Below are 17,738 nucleotides of genomic sequence, written 5' to 3' on the forward strand. Positions count from 1 at the left end.
TGGTTTTCTCTGGGTGTATGCCCAGTAGTGGGATTGATGTGTCATATGGTAATTCTATTTTTAGTTTTTTAAGGAACCTCCATACTGTTCTCCATAGTGGCTGTATCAATTTACATTCCCACCAACAGTGCAAAAGGGTTCCCTTTTCTCCACACCCTCTCCAGCATTTATTGTTTGTCGATTTTGTGATGATGGCCATTCTGACTGGTATGCGGTGACACCTCACTGTAGTTTTGATTTGCATTTCTCTAATAATTAGTGATGTTTAGCAGCTTTTCATGTGCTTCTTGGCCATCTGTATGTCTTCTTTGGAGAAATGTCTATTTAGGTCTTCCGCCCATTTTTTGATTGGGTTGTTTGGTTTTTTTGATATTGTGCTGCATGTGCTGTTTGTATATTTTGGAGATTAATCCTTTGTCCGTTGATTTGTTTGCAAATGTTTTCTCCCATTCTGAGGGTTGTCTTTTCGTCTTGTTTATGGTTTCCCTTGCTGTGCAAAAGCTTTTAAGTTCCATTAGGTCCCATTTGTTTATTTTTGTTTTTATTTCCATTACTCTAGAAGGTGGGTCAAAAAAGATCTTGCTGTGATTTATGTCAACGAGTGTTCTTCCTTTGTTTTCCTCTAAGAGGTTTATAGTGTCTGGTCTTAAATTTAGGTCTAAAAATACGGAACGCTTCACGAATTTGTGTGTCATCCTTGCGCAGGGGCCATGCTAATCTTCTCTGTATCATTCCAATTTTAGTATATGTGCTGCTGAAGCGAGCGCTAGTTGTAGACTTTTTCATGATAGCCACTCTGTATGTCCAGCTTTTTAATTTTTTGCCTTAACATTATTTCATTTGCACATGAACCTTATCAATATAGCCCACATATGGCTCAGTATTCTACTAATCTTATAGAACACTTCAGAAAGAGATTACATCATCAGAGTCAAGTACTGTCTTTTTGTAATACAAATATATATTCTAGACTAAGAGGTAATTTGCAGCCACTGGAAATGCTAAACAAAATAAATCATTAGGGACACAATTGATCAGGAATGTGACTACAGTTGTCAGTTAGTCCGCAGGGTACTGGTTCCAGGACCCACTACAGATACCAAATCCCTGGATGCTCAAGTTCCATAGTCAGCCCTCTGTATCCATGGATTCTGCATCTGCCCAGGTGCAGAACCTGCAGATATGGAGGACTGACTGTATTAACTGAAGAAAATCTGCATGTAACGGACCTGCACATTTCAAATCCATGTCGTTCAAGGGTCAACTGTATATGCTTAAACAACAGAACAGGTCTGTGAAATAAAATGACTCTGTTACTTTGGGGCACTATACTGTGGTTTTTAAGTGTTATTTGACTAAATTAACAATTAACCTATATGTTTTTCTACTGTGTAGATGCTACCTAATTCATGTACAGAGTTAAAGCCACAATCTTTTACAAATTGAGAAATTACATATATAGAAAGAATAGTTCTCTTTCTGCTTTCAGCTGTAGTCAATAATCTTTTTTATTCTCCAGGTAGTACAATCTAGCCTTTAGCAGTACAATATTGCTTTGAGTTATTTTCTTGCTGGTTGCCCTGGGGATTAAAATTAGCATCATAATTTAAAACAACCTAATTCAGATTAATACTAACTTAATTTCAATAGTATACTTTGCTCCAATATAGCTCCTTTCCCACCTCCTCCTTCATGCTATTATTGTCATACAAATTACACCTTTATTATGCATTATATACTATGCGTATGTTATACACTATATTTACTATACCTTACAAACTCATTGATACAATTTTATAATTATTGCTTTATGCTGTTGTCTTTTAAACCATATAGGAGAAGAAAAGAGTTATTAAGAAAAATACATTTATACTGTCTTTTATATTTACTGATTTACCTTGTGCTTTTTATTTTTGTATTGAGGTATGATTGACATACACAAAGGCTGCACATGTTTAATGTATACATCTTGATGAGTCTGAAGATAAGCATACACCTGTGAAACCATCACCATATACAATACCATAAACTGAACTATCACTTCTGAAATTTTTCTCCCTGTCATTTTTTTTTTCTTTATGAGCATAAGTAAAACTGTGTACCCTTTAATCAACACATCATGTGGAATTGAGTTACTCTCTGGTGTTCTTTCATTTCAGCCTGAAGGACTCTCTTTAGTATTTCTTATAGGGTAGATCTCCTAGTGACTAATTCTCTTAGTTGTTGTTTATCTGGGAATGTTGTAATTTCTTCTTCATTTCTGAAGAATAGTTTTGCCAAATATAGGACTCTTGGTTGACAATCTTTTTCTTTTAGCACTTTGAATATGTAATCCCATTGCCTTCTGGCCTTGATGGTTTCCAGTATTTGGGGCAAGGTTTGACAATCACTCTCTTAAAGAGGTAGAGCTGGCACAAAATCATCGCTCTATAGTGGGGAGCAGGTAGGACTGCTGGGAAACTCATTCCAAGGGGTGATGTAGCAATCTTCAAATGTGACTCATGTCAACTGAAGTCTAACGTCAAGTAGAGGTTTGTTCCCTGAGGTATTCAACTCTACCTAATCATGTCAGACAACATTCCCAAAGATGAAATATTTTGAAATGAGTTGGCATTCACCAAGGAGACACTTTGTAGGTGAAAGAAAATCAAGTTGAGGGGAGCCACATGTGCAAATCAGACTTCAGAAAGGGTGTTGTCTGATTAGGAAATTCAGCTACTATGCAGGAGGACTGTACGAGTGGAGAAAAAGGTGAGAGGTTGGTAGTGACTACATTTTAGTGGGCCTTTCAGTCACCCCACAGAAAGTGGACACGATACTGATGGATATGGTGGAAGATAAAATCAGATTTACTTTCCAGATGTTTGTTAAAGTAAGGGAATTAGGGACATCCTTGCTAGTTCAGTTACCAAACACTGTGAACTCAATCCCAAAGCAGCCTAAGGACAGCCTGATGGAAAAAGTGAGGGATGTATAGAGACTCAATACTCTGGCCAGTAAGCACATATTTGTTCAAGAAATGAGACAGGATTAGGCCCCCTTACAGGGAAGCAGGAGAGCAGTGAACCCACACAGTGAAGTAGACTTAAGTAGAGGAAAGACCTTTTATGTTTTGTCTGATCATTGCCACTCTACAAGTTACGTGACCAGGGAAACAGAACTAAGCTAAAGTTTTAAATGAAGGTCAGAAACCTACAGATTTGAGGAAGATGGTCATAAAAAGAGGCTATAGAGTAATGTTTCCTCCCAGGGAAGGAAGGAATAAGCTTTGAGGTCATATTGAACTGGTTTTATACGATGACCTGGCCACTTTGTCACTTTATTAACTTCCTCATAGTTGTGAGGATTAAATTATTTTTAAAATAATACTTGTATATATCACTTATTGCTGTGTATGACATTGTAGACACAATAAATTATTATCATTATTATTCTTCAATCATAGAATATTTCTTTGGAATAAGAAATGGAGTAAAGGTTTTGCTCAAACAAATTATTTTTCTCTAGCAATTATTTCTAGAACCTATGAGGGACATTGTGCTGGATGATGAACAGAAACTCCTGCAAGAATCAATGTTGGTGAGTCACCACACAATTAAACTTAGAATCATGGTGGGAAAGGTAGTCAAAGGAATACGTAATATAATTATCCAATATACAAATGAAACCCTGACAAAATGCAATAGTAAGTCAAATTTTGAAGATAAAATATAAAAGTCAATAACCCACAGGAAACCAGTGTACTATTTAGTTACTTTAAAGCCATGTTATTAAAAGCCATGTTATTAAAAATTTGAGATAAATGTTTTTAAAAGCAAAAAATAGCTATTCAAAATAGCTTTATTGACCCTTCACCTCCTTCCATTACTACGTTTATACCCTACTTTAGGCTCTTATTACTTTACTCTTCTCACATGAACTGTGTCAGTAATAACCCAATAGTTCTTTGTTTCTTTAGACATCCACCATACTGCTCATCTTTCTTTCTGTCCATCCATCCATTCATCCATCCATCCACCCATCCATTCAAATATTTTTCCATCTACTAGGTGCTGTGTTCATTTTGGGGGTTCTATTAAAAAAACAGATCTATTAAAAACAAATACCTCTAGGATTCTCTGTTCTCAATAAATACTCAGTCTTGTGAGGAGGGCACATACGTCATAAAATTATAATGCAATATGATAAGAATTATAGTATACCCATACATTGAATTACTACGCAGCTACACATACTAGAGAGTGAAAAGGGAGATAATAGAACAGAATATGATTTTGATATCATATGATGTTGATAGCAATATATCTACTATAAATGTATATGAATTATACAAATACATTTTAGATAACTATTTCTGTGCGTATATATATGCATGAGCACATCAAGAATGATATTCATCCTAGTGCTAACAGTTTTCTGTCGGACTGTCAGAGTTGGGGGAATTTTCACCTGCCTCTTTACTCTTTTGTACATTGTTTGGATTTTTACAATAAGCATATATATATGTAATTAGATTTATAATTTAAAAAGCTGTGCAGACAGACAACATCAACTTGTGCTTGACTTTGGGGTTTAAGTGAATCTCAGACCCACCTTTTCCTATATAAGCTACTTGACCTATCAGTGCCTTTCTTCTTCATCTGAAAAATGGAGGATATTATAATGCCTTTTGCATAGATTTGATATCATTTTGAGATAAGATAATCCAACTAAAGTCATGTTCAGTGGTATCTGGCAAAGAATAAGTGTTCAAAAAAGTTTGTTAGAGTAAGGAAGAAGAGGAGGAGGAGATGAAAAATTAATCCATTTAAAGTCCCTTCTACCATAGACCTATCTCAACACGGAGTCTCAGTCAAAGAAGCCTAGACTAGAAGGGCTTATCCTCTCCTTTGAGCTAGATTAAGTGTTTTCTCAGGTTTGCCCAGTGTAAGGCCCTGCCACATATTAGCACGTTTCAGGTGGTTCTCATGATTGTTCCATGTGAACCAATGACCAAAGTTGGCCTGTGGAAAGAACGGAGTAATGGAAAATGGATAGCAGGAGTCATAAGTTGATGTGCCTTGTGTGGGCTCTTAAGGTTCCTGAGGTATCCAAGTGTTCTATTTTAGCATATAAAAGCAGTATATTCAGAGTATCAGGATAATGAGGAAATAGCAAGCATGGGGTTAGAGTTCAGGTGAAAAGGGTGTTGTAAAGGTTAGTGTGCAGTGACTCATTTTAGTTAGATTCTGCTATGAAGAGTCAGGGGAAACAGTAATGCTATTGAAGGCAAAATAACAGTAATGTATTCTTCCCCATCATATTGATATGGTTTTCTCATGTTTGTTGAAGAAGTTGAACCATGCTTTCTAAATTTTACGCATATAGTCTTGGGGAAAGATGTGTACCAAACATGGCAGGAAAGCTGCAGAACTTTTGGACCTGAGGCAGCTTACGGAGTTGGGAAATGAGCATCTCAAAGGTAAGCTATGTGGAAAGAAGAGGCTGACTATACCTTGTTGCTGTACAAGACCCCAGGGCTATTGAACATTTCACTTAGAGAAAGTGAGTAATAATGACAGAGGCTGAATATTTCTCTCAACAGTGATGAGACTGAGTCTTAACTAAGAGTTACAATTTTGTTGATACAAGAGATATTAAGGAATTTGCTATTTTTTGATCCTTCTGAGTTTGTGGATTGGAGGCTCTTGTACATCATGTATGAGGACCTCATTCAGGCTTATTAAGAGTTCTTATACTGCATTTTTATGCATCATGGACCAATTTCAACTCCTGGTATTGGCAGTTACTCATTTTGAGACAACAATTATGATCATATTTTTTAAATGGTACACAGAAATAACTGTAAACTCTCAGAAGTCCTTTCAAGTATATAGGATAAAGTGGACTCTGATGAGAATGAATTTGGAAGAGTAGTAAATATTGCTTTAGAACTTCTGATAGCGTATAATGTGGTTGTCAGAAGGAAGAGAGAGGGCAAATGTAGCTTTGTTTGAATCTGAAGAGACTCATTTCTCTATGCTTCCCAGAGGAAAACCTAGAGATGGAGGCACCTGAGTGGTGAAACTTAAGATGCCTATTTCAAACTAATAAAAAACAAAACCAAACAAAAAAGACAAGATCTCTTTCTAGAGTTGGAGAGTCACAGAGTGGACAATACTACCATGGTAGTACTAGGACATCAAAACAACCTTAAGGGAATTCCCTGGCAGTCCAGTGGTTAGGTAGGACTCCGTGCTTTCACTGCCAAGGGCCCAGGTTCAATCCCTGGTTGGGGAACTAAGATCCCGCAAGCCACGTGGCTCGGCCAAAGAAAATAAATAAATTTTTAAAACTCTTAAAAACAATAACAACTTTAATAAGCCAAGACATGGACCAAAATGATGACCCATGAAAATTTAAAGGTGTTTTTTTTTTAACTGACTATAAGCCTCTTTCTCCAGAAGAAGACACATTTGAATTTTGTTTGAAACAGTAAAATTGATGGTGCCAAATAGGTACTGTGACATCCAAATATTTGCGGTTAGTGGACATTAGTAATCTCAAAGCAAAAAGTGCTACAGGAACTATGAATTATATTAAACATAACATACTTAGTAAATTTGGTAAAGATTTTTCAGGAGGCAAGGGTGCAATCATACAAAAATGGAAGACTGTCTCATAAGACAGTGGCCTTTGGAAACTTCAGAGTCAGAAATCCTGGATCTGGCCTTTTTAGAACATATTCAGGCAAGCACAGAATTGAACTGGATTGCCTGCAAATTTTACTAAATAATGATGCTATTACAGGAAGGGGAGAAGGTTAAGGTAATTGCCCTCCTCCATGGATCCAGGGAAGCCAGGCATGGACAGTAGATTTCAGTGATATCACATCTCCTTGAAGCACCTTTGCCTCAAGCAGAAGCAGAGCCAGCTTCTTGGATGTACAGCCTGTGCAGTTGCACAGGGCACTTCACTTAGCAGGGCCCCATACTTGGGTTAATTCTCTGTTATCACAGTCTTGAACCTTATTTTAAATAAAACTTTACATTAAATGCAACTTTAATTTTGTAAAATATTTTGCCAGTTTTATGGAAAAATAATTGACATAATCAGTTTATAATTTTAAGGCATACAGCCTGATGGTTTGATTTATACATATTGTGAAATGATTACCACAATAGGTTCAGCTAATATCCATCTTCTCATATAGAATAAAAAGAAAACAAAAGAAAAAATGAATTTTTTCTCCTTGTGATAAGAACCCTTAGGATTTACTCTCTGAACAACTTTCCCATATATCATACATCAGTGTTAACTATAGCCATCCTGTTGTACATTATGTCCCTAGTATTTATCTTATAACTGGAATTTTGTACCTTTTGACCACTTTCCTCCTATTCCCCCTCCTCCCCTACCCTCCACCTCTGGTAACAAGAAGTCTGGTCTCTTTTTGTATAAGTTTGGTTGTTTTTATTTTTGTTTTTTTTTAGATGCCACATATAAGTTGAGATCATTCAGTATTTGTCTTTGTCTGACTTATTTCACTTAACGTAATGCCTTCAAAGTCCATCCATGTTGTTGCAAATGGTAGAATTTCTTCATTTTTATGGCTGTATAATATTGCATAGTATGTATATATGTGTGTGTGTGTGTGTGTATACACACACATAGCAGAACTTCATATCCATTCATCCATTAATGGACAGTTAGGTTGCTTCCATGTCTTGGCTATTGTAAATAATGCTGGCATGAACATGGGGGTACAGATATCTTTGCAAGTTAATGTTTTTGTTTCCTTTGGATATAGTCCCAAAGGAAATTGCTGGATCATATGATAGTTCTATTTTTAATTTTTATCATAGTGGATAATTGAACCTGTGCGTTAGCCTTTTTGCTTAAGTTAATTCAAGTTGAGTTTATGCATATATAAGAAAGGAATCTGATCAATGAATACTGTATCTTCAAGGTTTATAAAAATAAAATAATAAAAAGATTACTCATTAAGATGGTTGAGAAAATTTACGTTTCTTCATATATTCACCATTAGGAGGAAAGGAAATAAGCTATTATTCCCTAGAACCCATTATAAAAAGAGTCCAGATTTATCTTAATTGATTCCAGACCTCAGAAAGCTGAAGACACATTGTTATAATATGAAGGAATGAATATAAGCTGTAGGCAGATGAGATAATTAGACCCTTTCTCTTCTGTTCAGGGATTTATCTTTGTATTCATTTGAGTAGTAGCTCTTGCACAAGTGATTAGTTCTTTGAGAATGTATGCAGACCTTTATCAATCCCTTTTAAAAGCAGATTTCCTTTCCATGAATGGCTTTCCACCTATGAACTAATAGAAACATATGCCTTTGATATGTTAGCAGTTTTTGTGTGTTTGATGCAAAAGGGATTTTGGTGTCTTGGGCATTTGATATCCTTTTATTCCTCTCTGTAAATCTCACAGACATTTTCCCTGGCTGGAATGTAAATCATTGTGTATATCAATAAAGAAAGTCATATTGGACTAGAGGATGAGAAGACCTTAAAGAACCTGCAAAGATGCCTCCTTTAGACTGGACTTTTTATTTTGTCCCTATGCTTTCAATTCCAGAGCTTTCCAATTGTTCAGGACACTTTCTCCATTAACACTTACCACCTCAGTTTACATCAGTTAAGCAAACATTTACAGAGAACCTATTCTTGTCAGGGACTGTGATAAGTCCCATATGGCTTTTAGCATCTCCCAAACTTTTTTTTCCCCCTTTAATGTGCGTCTTTTTGTAACAAACCTTCTATAGCTTTTTAAAAATGCCTAATGAGGACTTCCCTGGTGGCGCAGTGGCTAAGAATCTGCCTGCCAATGCAGGAGACATGGGTTTGAGCCCTGGTCCGGGAAGATCCCACATGCCGCGGAGCAACTAAGCCCGTGCGCCACAACTACTGAGCCTGCGCTCTAGAGCCCGCAAGCCACAACTACTGAAGACTGCGTGCCACAACTACTGAAGCCCGCGTGCTTAGAGCCCGTGCTCCACAACAAAGAAGCCCACGCACCACAACGAAGAGTAGCCCCAGCTCACCACGACTAGAGAAAGACCGCGCACTGCAACGAAGACCCAGCGCAGCCAAAAATAAATATAAAAAAAAATTAATTAAAAAAAATGCCTAATGATGTATTTATTATACTCTTACATATGAATTTCAATTTGACTGGTTATATATATCTAGATGAAAAAATCTTTTTCTTCAGTACCGTAAAAATATCACATCATTCTCTTCGTACATCCAAATACACTAAGATATCAATCTGGTTCTTGGTTCTTTGAAGTTCATCTTCATTTTTCCTGGAATTTATCTTTTTTCCTTTGGCCTTTTATGTAGCTTTACAATCTAAGTGTAGTATTTATAATCTGTGGATGATTTCACCTTTAATTTGGCAATTTTATCTTTATTATTTCTTCAAATCTCTCTCTCCCTTTCTACCTTACTTCTTCCCGCTTCCCTCCTCCTCCTACCCTCGTCCCTTCCTCTCTTTTCTCTCTCTCTCTCAAAGTTTTCCTCTGCTTCTCCTGGTATGCGTTGCTACTATTCTATATTCTGTATTTTTAAACTTTTCTTTTACACATGCTCTCTAGTCTTTGTTTTCAGGAAAGGTAATTCTATTTGTTGTTCTCCCTCATATACACACCTATTGTGTTCCATATTTCAATGATCATAGATTTTATGCCCTAATAATTCTACTGAATTCATGATTGTTGTTCTTGTTTCATATTCTTAATATATTTACTTATTTACAATTAATTTACGTGTGACCTCTACTGCAGGCTTTTAGGGTTTTCTCTTTTTCCTGGAATCCTGAACATTCCTAATGATTTGACATGACACAAGTCCCTTTCATTCATGTTCTAGGCTCTTGGAGAGCCATTTAAATCTGGAGATTTATCATTCAGTTTTGGAAATTTCTCTCTTTGATAATTTACCTCCATCTGTTTTCTCTATTCTCTCTTTCTGGTACTGCAATTAGTCATATGTTAGAATGAGTCAATTGTTTACCTATTTTTTTATTTTTAGTATCTTATTTTCCATCTCTGTCTCATTCTACTTTTTGTGAGATTTTTCTCAACTTTATATTTCAGCCCTTCTGTTTAATTTTTAATTCTTAATATCTTATTGTTATTATCAAGAACTCTTTGTAATTATGAAGTTCTCTAACTTTTTTCCTATTAGAATTCTGTTTTTAATTTTTGGATGAAATATCTTGTGCTCTGTGGATATTAATATATTCAATTTTCTTTTACTGTATATGTTGTCTCTGTTTCCTCTGATTTTCTCTTCTTTTTTTTTTTTTTCCCAAGATTGAGACTCATCAAATGCCTACTAATTTGGGGCAGTTGTTTTAAATTAAGAGTGAGACACTACAAAAGCCTGTCTTTTGGTTGCCTTAACTCTAGGGCTTCCAGATGTCAAGTCCAGCTTTTATTAATAGATCTCCCAAATGTCGGTTCCCAAATGTCGGTTTTAGGACTTTTTAAAAAAATTTATTTTTTAAATTTTTATTTCACATTGGAGTATAGTTGATTAACAATGTTGTGTTAGTTTCAGGTGTATAGCAGAGTGTTTCAGTTATACATATACATGTATCTATTCTTTTGCAAATTCTTTTCCCATTTAAGTTATTAAGGAGTATTGAGCAGAGTTCCCTGTGCTGTACAGTTGGTCCTTGTTGGTTATCTGTTTTAAATATAGCAGTGTGTACATGTCAATCCCAAACTCCCAGTGTATCCCTCGCCCCCCACCCTTCCCCCGGTAACCCTAAGTTTGTTCTCTAAGTCTGTGAGTCTGTTTCTGTTTTGTAAATAAGTTCATTTGTAGCATTCTTTTTAGATTCTACATATAAGTGATATCATATGATATTTGTCTTTCTCTATCTAACTTAATTCACTTAGTATGATAGTCTCCAGGTCCATCCATGTTGCTGCAAATGGCATTATTTCATTCTTTTTAATGGCTGAGTAATATTCCATTGTATATATGTACCACATCTTCTTTATCCATTCATCTGTTGATGGATATTTAGGTTGTTTCCATGTTGACTATTGTAAACAGAGCTGCGGTGAGTATTGAGGTGCACGTATCCTTTCGAACCATGGGTTTCTCCGTATATATGCCCAGGAGTGGGATTGCTGGATCATATGGTAGCTCTATTTTTTAGTTTTTTAAGGAACCTCCATACTGTTCTCCATAGTGGCTGTACCAATTTACATTCCCACCAACAGTGTAAGAGGTTGCCCTTTTTTCCGCACCCTCTCCAGCATTTATTGTTTGTAGGCTTTTTGACAATGGCCTACATATCAGTCAGACAATTCTGACCGATACGAGGTGATATCTCATTGTAGTTTTGATTTGCATTTCTCTAATAATTAGCAATGTTGAGCATCTTTTCATGTGCCTCTTGGGCATCTGTATGTTTTCTTTGGAGAAATGTCTATTTAGGTCTTCTGCCCATTTTTTGATTGGATTGTTTGTTTTTTTGATATCGAGCTGCATGAGCTATTTGTAAATTTTGGAGATTAAACCCTTGTTGGTTGCTTCGTTTGCAAATATTTTCTCCCATTGTTTGGGTTATCTTTTCGTTTTGTTTATGGTTTCCTTTGCTGGGCAAAAGCTTTTAACTTTAATTAGGTCCCATTTGTTTATTTTTGTTTTTATTTTCATTACTCTAGGAGGTGGATCAAAAAAGATATTGCTTCAATTTATATCAAATATGTTCTGCCTATATTTTCCTCTAAGTGTTTTATAGTATCCCACCTTACCTTTAGGTCTTTAATCCATTTTGAGTTTATTTTTGTGTATGGTGTTAAGGAATGTTCTCATTTCATATTTTTACATGTAGCTGTCCAGTTTTCCAAGCACCATTTATTGAAGTGACTGTCTTTTCTCCATTGTATAGTCTTGCCTCCTTTGTCATAGATTAATTGATCACAGGTGTGTGGGTTTATTTCTGGCTTTCTGTCCTGTTCCATTGCTCTATATTTCTGTTTTTGTCCCAGTACCATACTGTTTTGATGACTGTAGCTTTGTAGTATAGTCTGAAGACAGGGAGCCTGATTCCTCTGGCTCCATTTTTCTTTCTCAAGATTGCTTTGGCTATTTGGGGTCTTTTGTATCTTCATACAAATTTTAAGATTTTTTGTTCTAGTTCTGTGAAAACTGCCATTGTTAATTTGATAGGGATTGCACTGAATCTGTACATTGCCCTGGGCAGTATAGTCACTGTGACAATATTGATTCTTCCAATTCAAGAATATGGTATATCTTTCCATCTGTTTGTGTCATCTTTGATTTCTTCCATCAGGGTCTTATAGTTTTCAGAGTACAGGTTTCTGCCTCCTTAGGTAGGTTTATTCCTAGGTATTTTATTCTTTTTGATGCAGTGGTAAATGGGGTTGTTTCTTTAATTTCTCTTTCTGATCTTTTGTTGTTAGTGTATAGAAATGCAACGGATTTCTTTGTATTTATTTTGTATCCTGCAACTTTACCAAATTCATTGATGAGTTCTAGTAGTTTTCTGGTAGCATCTTTAGGATTTTCTATGTATAGTATCATGTCATCTGCAAACAGTGACAGTCTTACTCCTTCTTTTCCAATTTGGATTCCCTTTATTTCTTTTTCTTCTGTGATTGTGGGTGCTGGGACTTCCAAAACTATGTTGAATAAGAGTGGTGAGAGTGGACATCCTTGTCTTGTTCCTGATTTTAGAGGAAATGCTTTCAGCTTTTCACCATTCAGTATGATGTTAGCTGTAGGTTTGTCATATATGGCCTTTATTATGTTGAGGTATGTTCCCTCTACACCCACTTTCTGGAGAGTTTTCATCATACATGGGTGTTGAAATTTGTCAAAAGCTTTTTCTGAATCTATTGAGATGATCATATGGTTTTTATTCTTCAATTTGTTGATGTGGTGAATCACACTGATTGATTTGTGGATATTGAAAAATCCTTGCATCCCTGGGATAAACCCCACTTGGTCATGGTGTATGATCCTTTTAATGTGTTGTTGGATTCTGTTTGCAAGTATTTTGTTGAGGATTTTTGCGTCTATGTTCATCAGTCATATTGGTCTGTAATTTTCTTTTTTTGTTATATCTTTGTCTGGTTTTGGTATCAGGGTGATGGTGGCCTCATAGAATGAATTTGGGAGTGTTTCTCCCTCTGCAATTTTTTGGAATAGTTTCAGAAGGATAGGTGTTAATTCTCCTCTAAATGTTTAATAGAATTTGACTGTGAAGCCGTGTATTCCTGGGCTTTTGTTTGTTGGAAGTTTTTAAATAACAGTTTCAATTTCAATACTTTTTTTTTTTTTAATTTTTACTTATTTATTTATTCATTTTTGGCTGTGTTGGGTCTTCGCTTCTGTACGAGGGCTTTCTCTAGTTGTGGCAAGTGGGGGCCACTCTTCATCGCGGTGCGCGGGCCTCTCACTATCGCGGCCTCTCGTGTTGTGGAGCACAGGCTCCAGATGTGCAGGCTCAGTAGTTGTGGCTCACGGGCCCAGTTGCTCTGTGGCATGTGGGATCTTCCCAGACCAGGGCTCGAACCCGTGTCCCCTGCATTGGCAGGCAGAGTCTCAACCACTGTGCCACCAGGGAAGCCCCCCAATTTCAATACTTCTGTGATTGGTCTGTTCCTATTTTCTCTGTCTTCAGTCTTAGGAGAGTGTACCTTTCTAAGAATTTGTCTGTTTCTTCTGGGTTGTCCATTTTATTGGCATATAGTTGCTTGTAGTAGTCTCTTATGATCCTTTGTATTTCTGTGGTGTCCATTATAACTTCCTCCTTTTTCATTTCTAATTTTATTGATTTGAGCCCTCTCCCTCTTGATGAGTCTGGCTAAAGGTTTATCAATTTTGTTTATCTTTTCAAAGAACCAGCTTTTAGTTTCATTGATCTTTTCTATTGTTTTCTTTGTCTCTATTTCATTTATTTCTGCTCTGATCTCTGTGATTTCTTTTCTTCCACTAACTTTGGGTTTTGTTTGTTGTTCTTTCTCTAGTTGCTTTAGGTATAAGGTTAGGTTGTTTATTTGAGATTTTTTTTTTTGTTTCCTGAGGTGAGATTGTATTGCTATAAACTTTCCTCTTAGAACTGCTTTTGCTGCGTCTCATAGGTTTTGGACCATCATACTGTCATTTGCATTTGTCTCTAGGTATTTTTTGATTTCCACTTTGATTTCTTCATTGATCCATTGGTTGTTTAGTACCATACTGTTTAGCCTCCACATTTTTGTGTTTTTTTTAGTTTTTTTCTTGTAGTTGATTTCTAATCTCATAGGGTTGTGGTCAGAAAAGATCCTTGATATGATTTCAGTTTTCTTAAATTTACCGAGGATCACTTTGTGGCCCAGCATGTGATCAGTCCTGGAGAATGTTCCATGTGCATTTGACAAGAATGTGTATTCTGCTGGTTTTGGATGGAATGCTCTATAAATATCAATTAAGTCCAACAGGTCTAATGTGTCATTTAAGGTCTGTGTTTCCTATTGATTTTGTGTCTGGATGATCTGTCCATTGACGAAAGTGGGGTGTTAAAGTCCCCCACTATTATTGTGTTACTGTCGATTTCTCCTTTTAAGGCTGTTAGTATTTGCCTTATATATTAAGGTGCTCCTATGTTGGATGCATATATATTGACAATTGCTATATCTTCTTCCTGGATTGATCCCTTGATCATTATGTAGTGTACTTCTTTGTCTCTTGTAACAGTCTTTATTTTAAAGTCTATTTTGTCTTATATGAGTGTTGCTACTCCAGCTTTGTTTTGATTTCCATTTGCATGGAATACCTTTTTCCATCCCCAGTTTCAGTCTGTATGGGTCCCTAGATCTGTAGTGGGTCTCTTGTAGACAGCATATATATGGGTCTTGATTTTGTATCCATTTGACCAGTCTGTGTGTTTTGGTTGGAGCATTTAATCCATTTATGTTTATGGTAATTATCAATATGTGTGTTCTTATTGCCATTTCATTAATTATTTGGGATTTGTTTCTGTAGGTCTTTATTTAAGAAATAAAGGTAAAAAGTAAGATTAGTATTGCTATACATTTGACACTACCATTAAAAGAAACACATCTGAAGTGTGCCTAATGTTAGATAGGAACTATTCATGATTTTTGTGCTTATTAATGCATTCAGGCAACTCATAATTTAGATAAAACCCAAGGTACCAAATTTGGAAAAAGCACTGCATGGTAAGATACAGTGTTTGGTAGGCTATAGTGTCAGAGGTGCTTTTTATTTTTTATTTTATTTTTTTTTAGTTTTTAAATTTTTTTGGCCACGCATGTGGCATGTGGGATCTTTAGTTCCCTGACCAGGGATCAAACCCGTGTCCTCTGCATTGGAAGTGTGGAGTCTTAACCACTGGACTGCCAGGGAAGTCCCGTGAGATGCTTTTTAAATTGTTATTTTTAATTAGCTTCTTTGTGTCTGGAATGGGTTTTTTTCCCCCCTTTTTTCTTTATTGAGGAATAATTGACCAATATAATTGTATATATTTAAAGTGTATAATGTGATGATTTGATAGACATTGTTGAATGAGGTGATGGATGCATTAATTATCTAGCTTTGCTTTTGATCTACAAAAGATATACCTGACATTAGTATATCTTAATGTAAGTGAAAGCAAATGAAACATTGAGGCATGCTTAAAAGTTAAAATTCTTTGTAAAACAGTGAAACAAGATTTTAAAAAAATAAATTGCAATAAAAGTTATATACATATTCAGTAACAACATAAAATCTGCTAAGCTGTAATTATTTTAGATCAATCACATGGAAGATAAGTGGTAGCAGTGGAAATCAGAGAATTGATAGACAAATCAAATAAAAATTAAAGGAATCATGATTATAATATGGGTGACTTCCAATACAGTATTTAAGGTAGAGACTTGAGATATCACATAGAAAATGTTTCTACAGTTTTAAATAGGTCACTCAAATATTTAGGAGAAACTGGGACTTATTCTTTTCCCAAAATGTAAACAAATGCAACTCTAATTATACTTTATTGTTTCTGAGATAAATTTCTCCCTCTCTATTCTTCATATTATCCTTAGGCCTTAACCTCCCGATCCCTCATTTATCTTCAGTCTTCACTAAGCATTTGTTAAACTCTGTACTGTGATCTTGGTTTTTTTAATATTTTATTTATTTTTATTTTCTTTCTAGGTACATTGAGAAGTAATTGATGTACATCACTGTGTAAGTTTAAGGTATGCAGCATGATGGTTTGATTTACATATATTGTGAAATGATTATCACATTAAGTTTAGTTAACACTCATCATCTTGTATAGATACAATAAAAAGAAAAAAAAAGCCTCCTTTTGATGCGAGCTCTTGGGATCTACTCTCTTAACAACTATCCTGTATATCATACAGCAGTATTAACTATAGTCATCATGTTCTGCATTACATCCTTAGTACTTCTTTATCGTATAACTGGAAGTTTGTACTTTTTGACTACCTTCCCCCAATTCCCCCTCCTCCAACCCCCCACCTCTGATAACCACAAATCTCATCTCTTTTTCTATGAGAAACAGTAGAATGGTGGATGGTGGTTTCCAGGGGCTGAGGGTGGGGGGAACTTGGGAAATGTTGATCAAATGGTACAAACCTGAAACTAGAATATGAATAAGTTCTAAGGATCTAATGTACAGTATGGTGACTATAGTTAATAATAGTGTATAATTGAAACTTGCTAAAAGAGTAGATCGTAAGTGTTATAATCACACACACAAAAATGGGAACTGTGAGGTAATGTATGTGTTAATTTACTTGATTGTAGTAAATATTTCACAAGGTCTGTGTATGTCAAATCTTGTTATACACTTTAAATATATACCTTTTTTGTTAATTATGCCTCAGTAAAGCTGGTAAAAATTATTCTGTAGTGCAGATCATTTTTTCTGGGGATTTTGTTGGGTTGGCTGGTTGGTTATGTCATAATTTTTATTTCTCTTTTTCCCCTCTTTTTCAAATTATGCTGCTGAATTTCCAATTTTTTTAATTTTTGCATATATATTTCATTTCACCTTATCCACAAGTAAGGTAGTGGGAAGTTCCATGAATACCATCTATTTGCTCTAGTTTACTGTGTGTGAATGATCTTTGATTCTTTCCCAATATATCTGAGACATGCTTGTCTCAGAGTTTCTATATGAGAGCTATATACTAAGTATAATGTTCACATTTTTTTTTCTAATCCAGTTACCTTTCAGATCTGGTGGTGGCCAGAGAAAGAGGGACGGAAGCTTCCAGGAATTGGTATAGGTCTTGAGTGTATCATAATTTTCTAGATGACCTTAGCAAGTAGTGGTGGTGTTGGGGATTGTGAGGAGGTTAATATTTCAATGCATAAAATTTCTGAAGAAATATAATATATGGGGGTATATTATTTTTGTTATAGGTCCAAAGAAGGTAGACTTGATATTCTAGGACTTTTATAGACATTATTTTTTTCCTTAACTTTCTTTAAAGAGAGTAAGTTAGTTTGTAAAATGTCTTAGTCTTCTTTTAATTAGCTCAGCCGATCGTTAGCTCTAAGAATTGTGTGAGGGTATTCCTCACATTCTGTAAATTGTTCCTTCAAATCCAGGTGGAGCCTTGGTAACTTGGCTTTAGATAGAGACAGTTACCCTAAGTTCTCATGCCCCATGCTTCATCGACTTCTTTCCTGAAATTATATTAACTCTCTTCTCAACCA

General features: G+C 35.6%; 1 non-coding gene across 1 annotated transcript; it reads right to left on the minus strand.

Moving 5' to 3' along the window:
• Positions 1-660: 660 nt before the first annotated feature.
• On the minus strand, positions 661-767 carry LOC133082840 (U6 spliceosomal RNA). The gene has a single exon (XR_009699057.1). It is a non-coding gene; the product is annotated as a U6 spliceosomal RNA (small nuclear RNA).
• Positions 768-17,738: the final 16,971 nt, after the last annotated feature.

This window comes from Eubalaena glacialis, chromosome X, assembly GCF_028564815.1.
Source record: "Eubalaena glacialis isolate mEubGla1 chromosome X, mEubGla1.1.hap2.+ XY, whole genome shotgun sequence".
NCBI lineage: Eukaryota > Metazoa > Chordata > Mammalia > Artiodactyla > Balaenidae > Eubalaena > Eubalaena glacialis.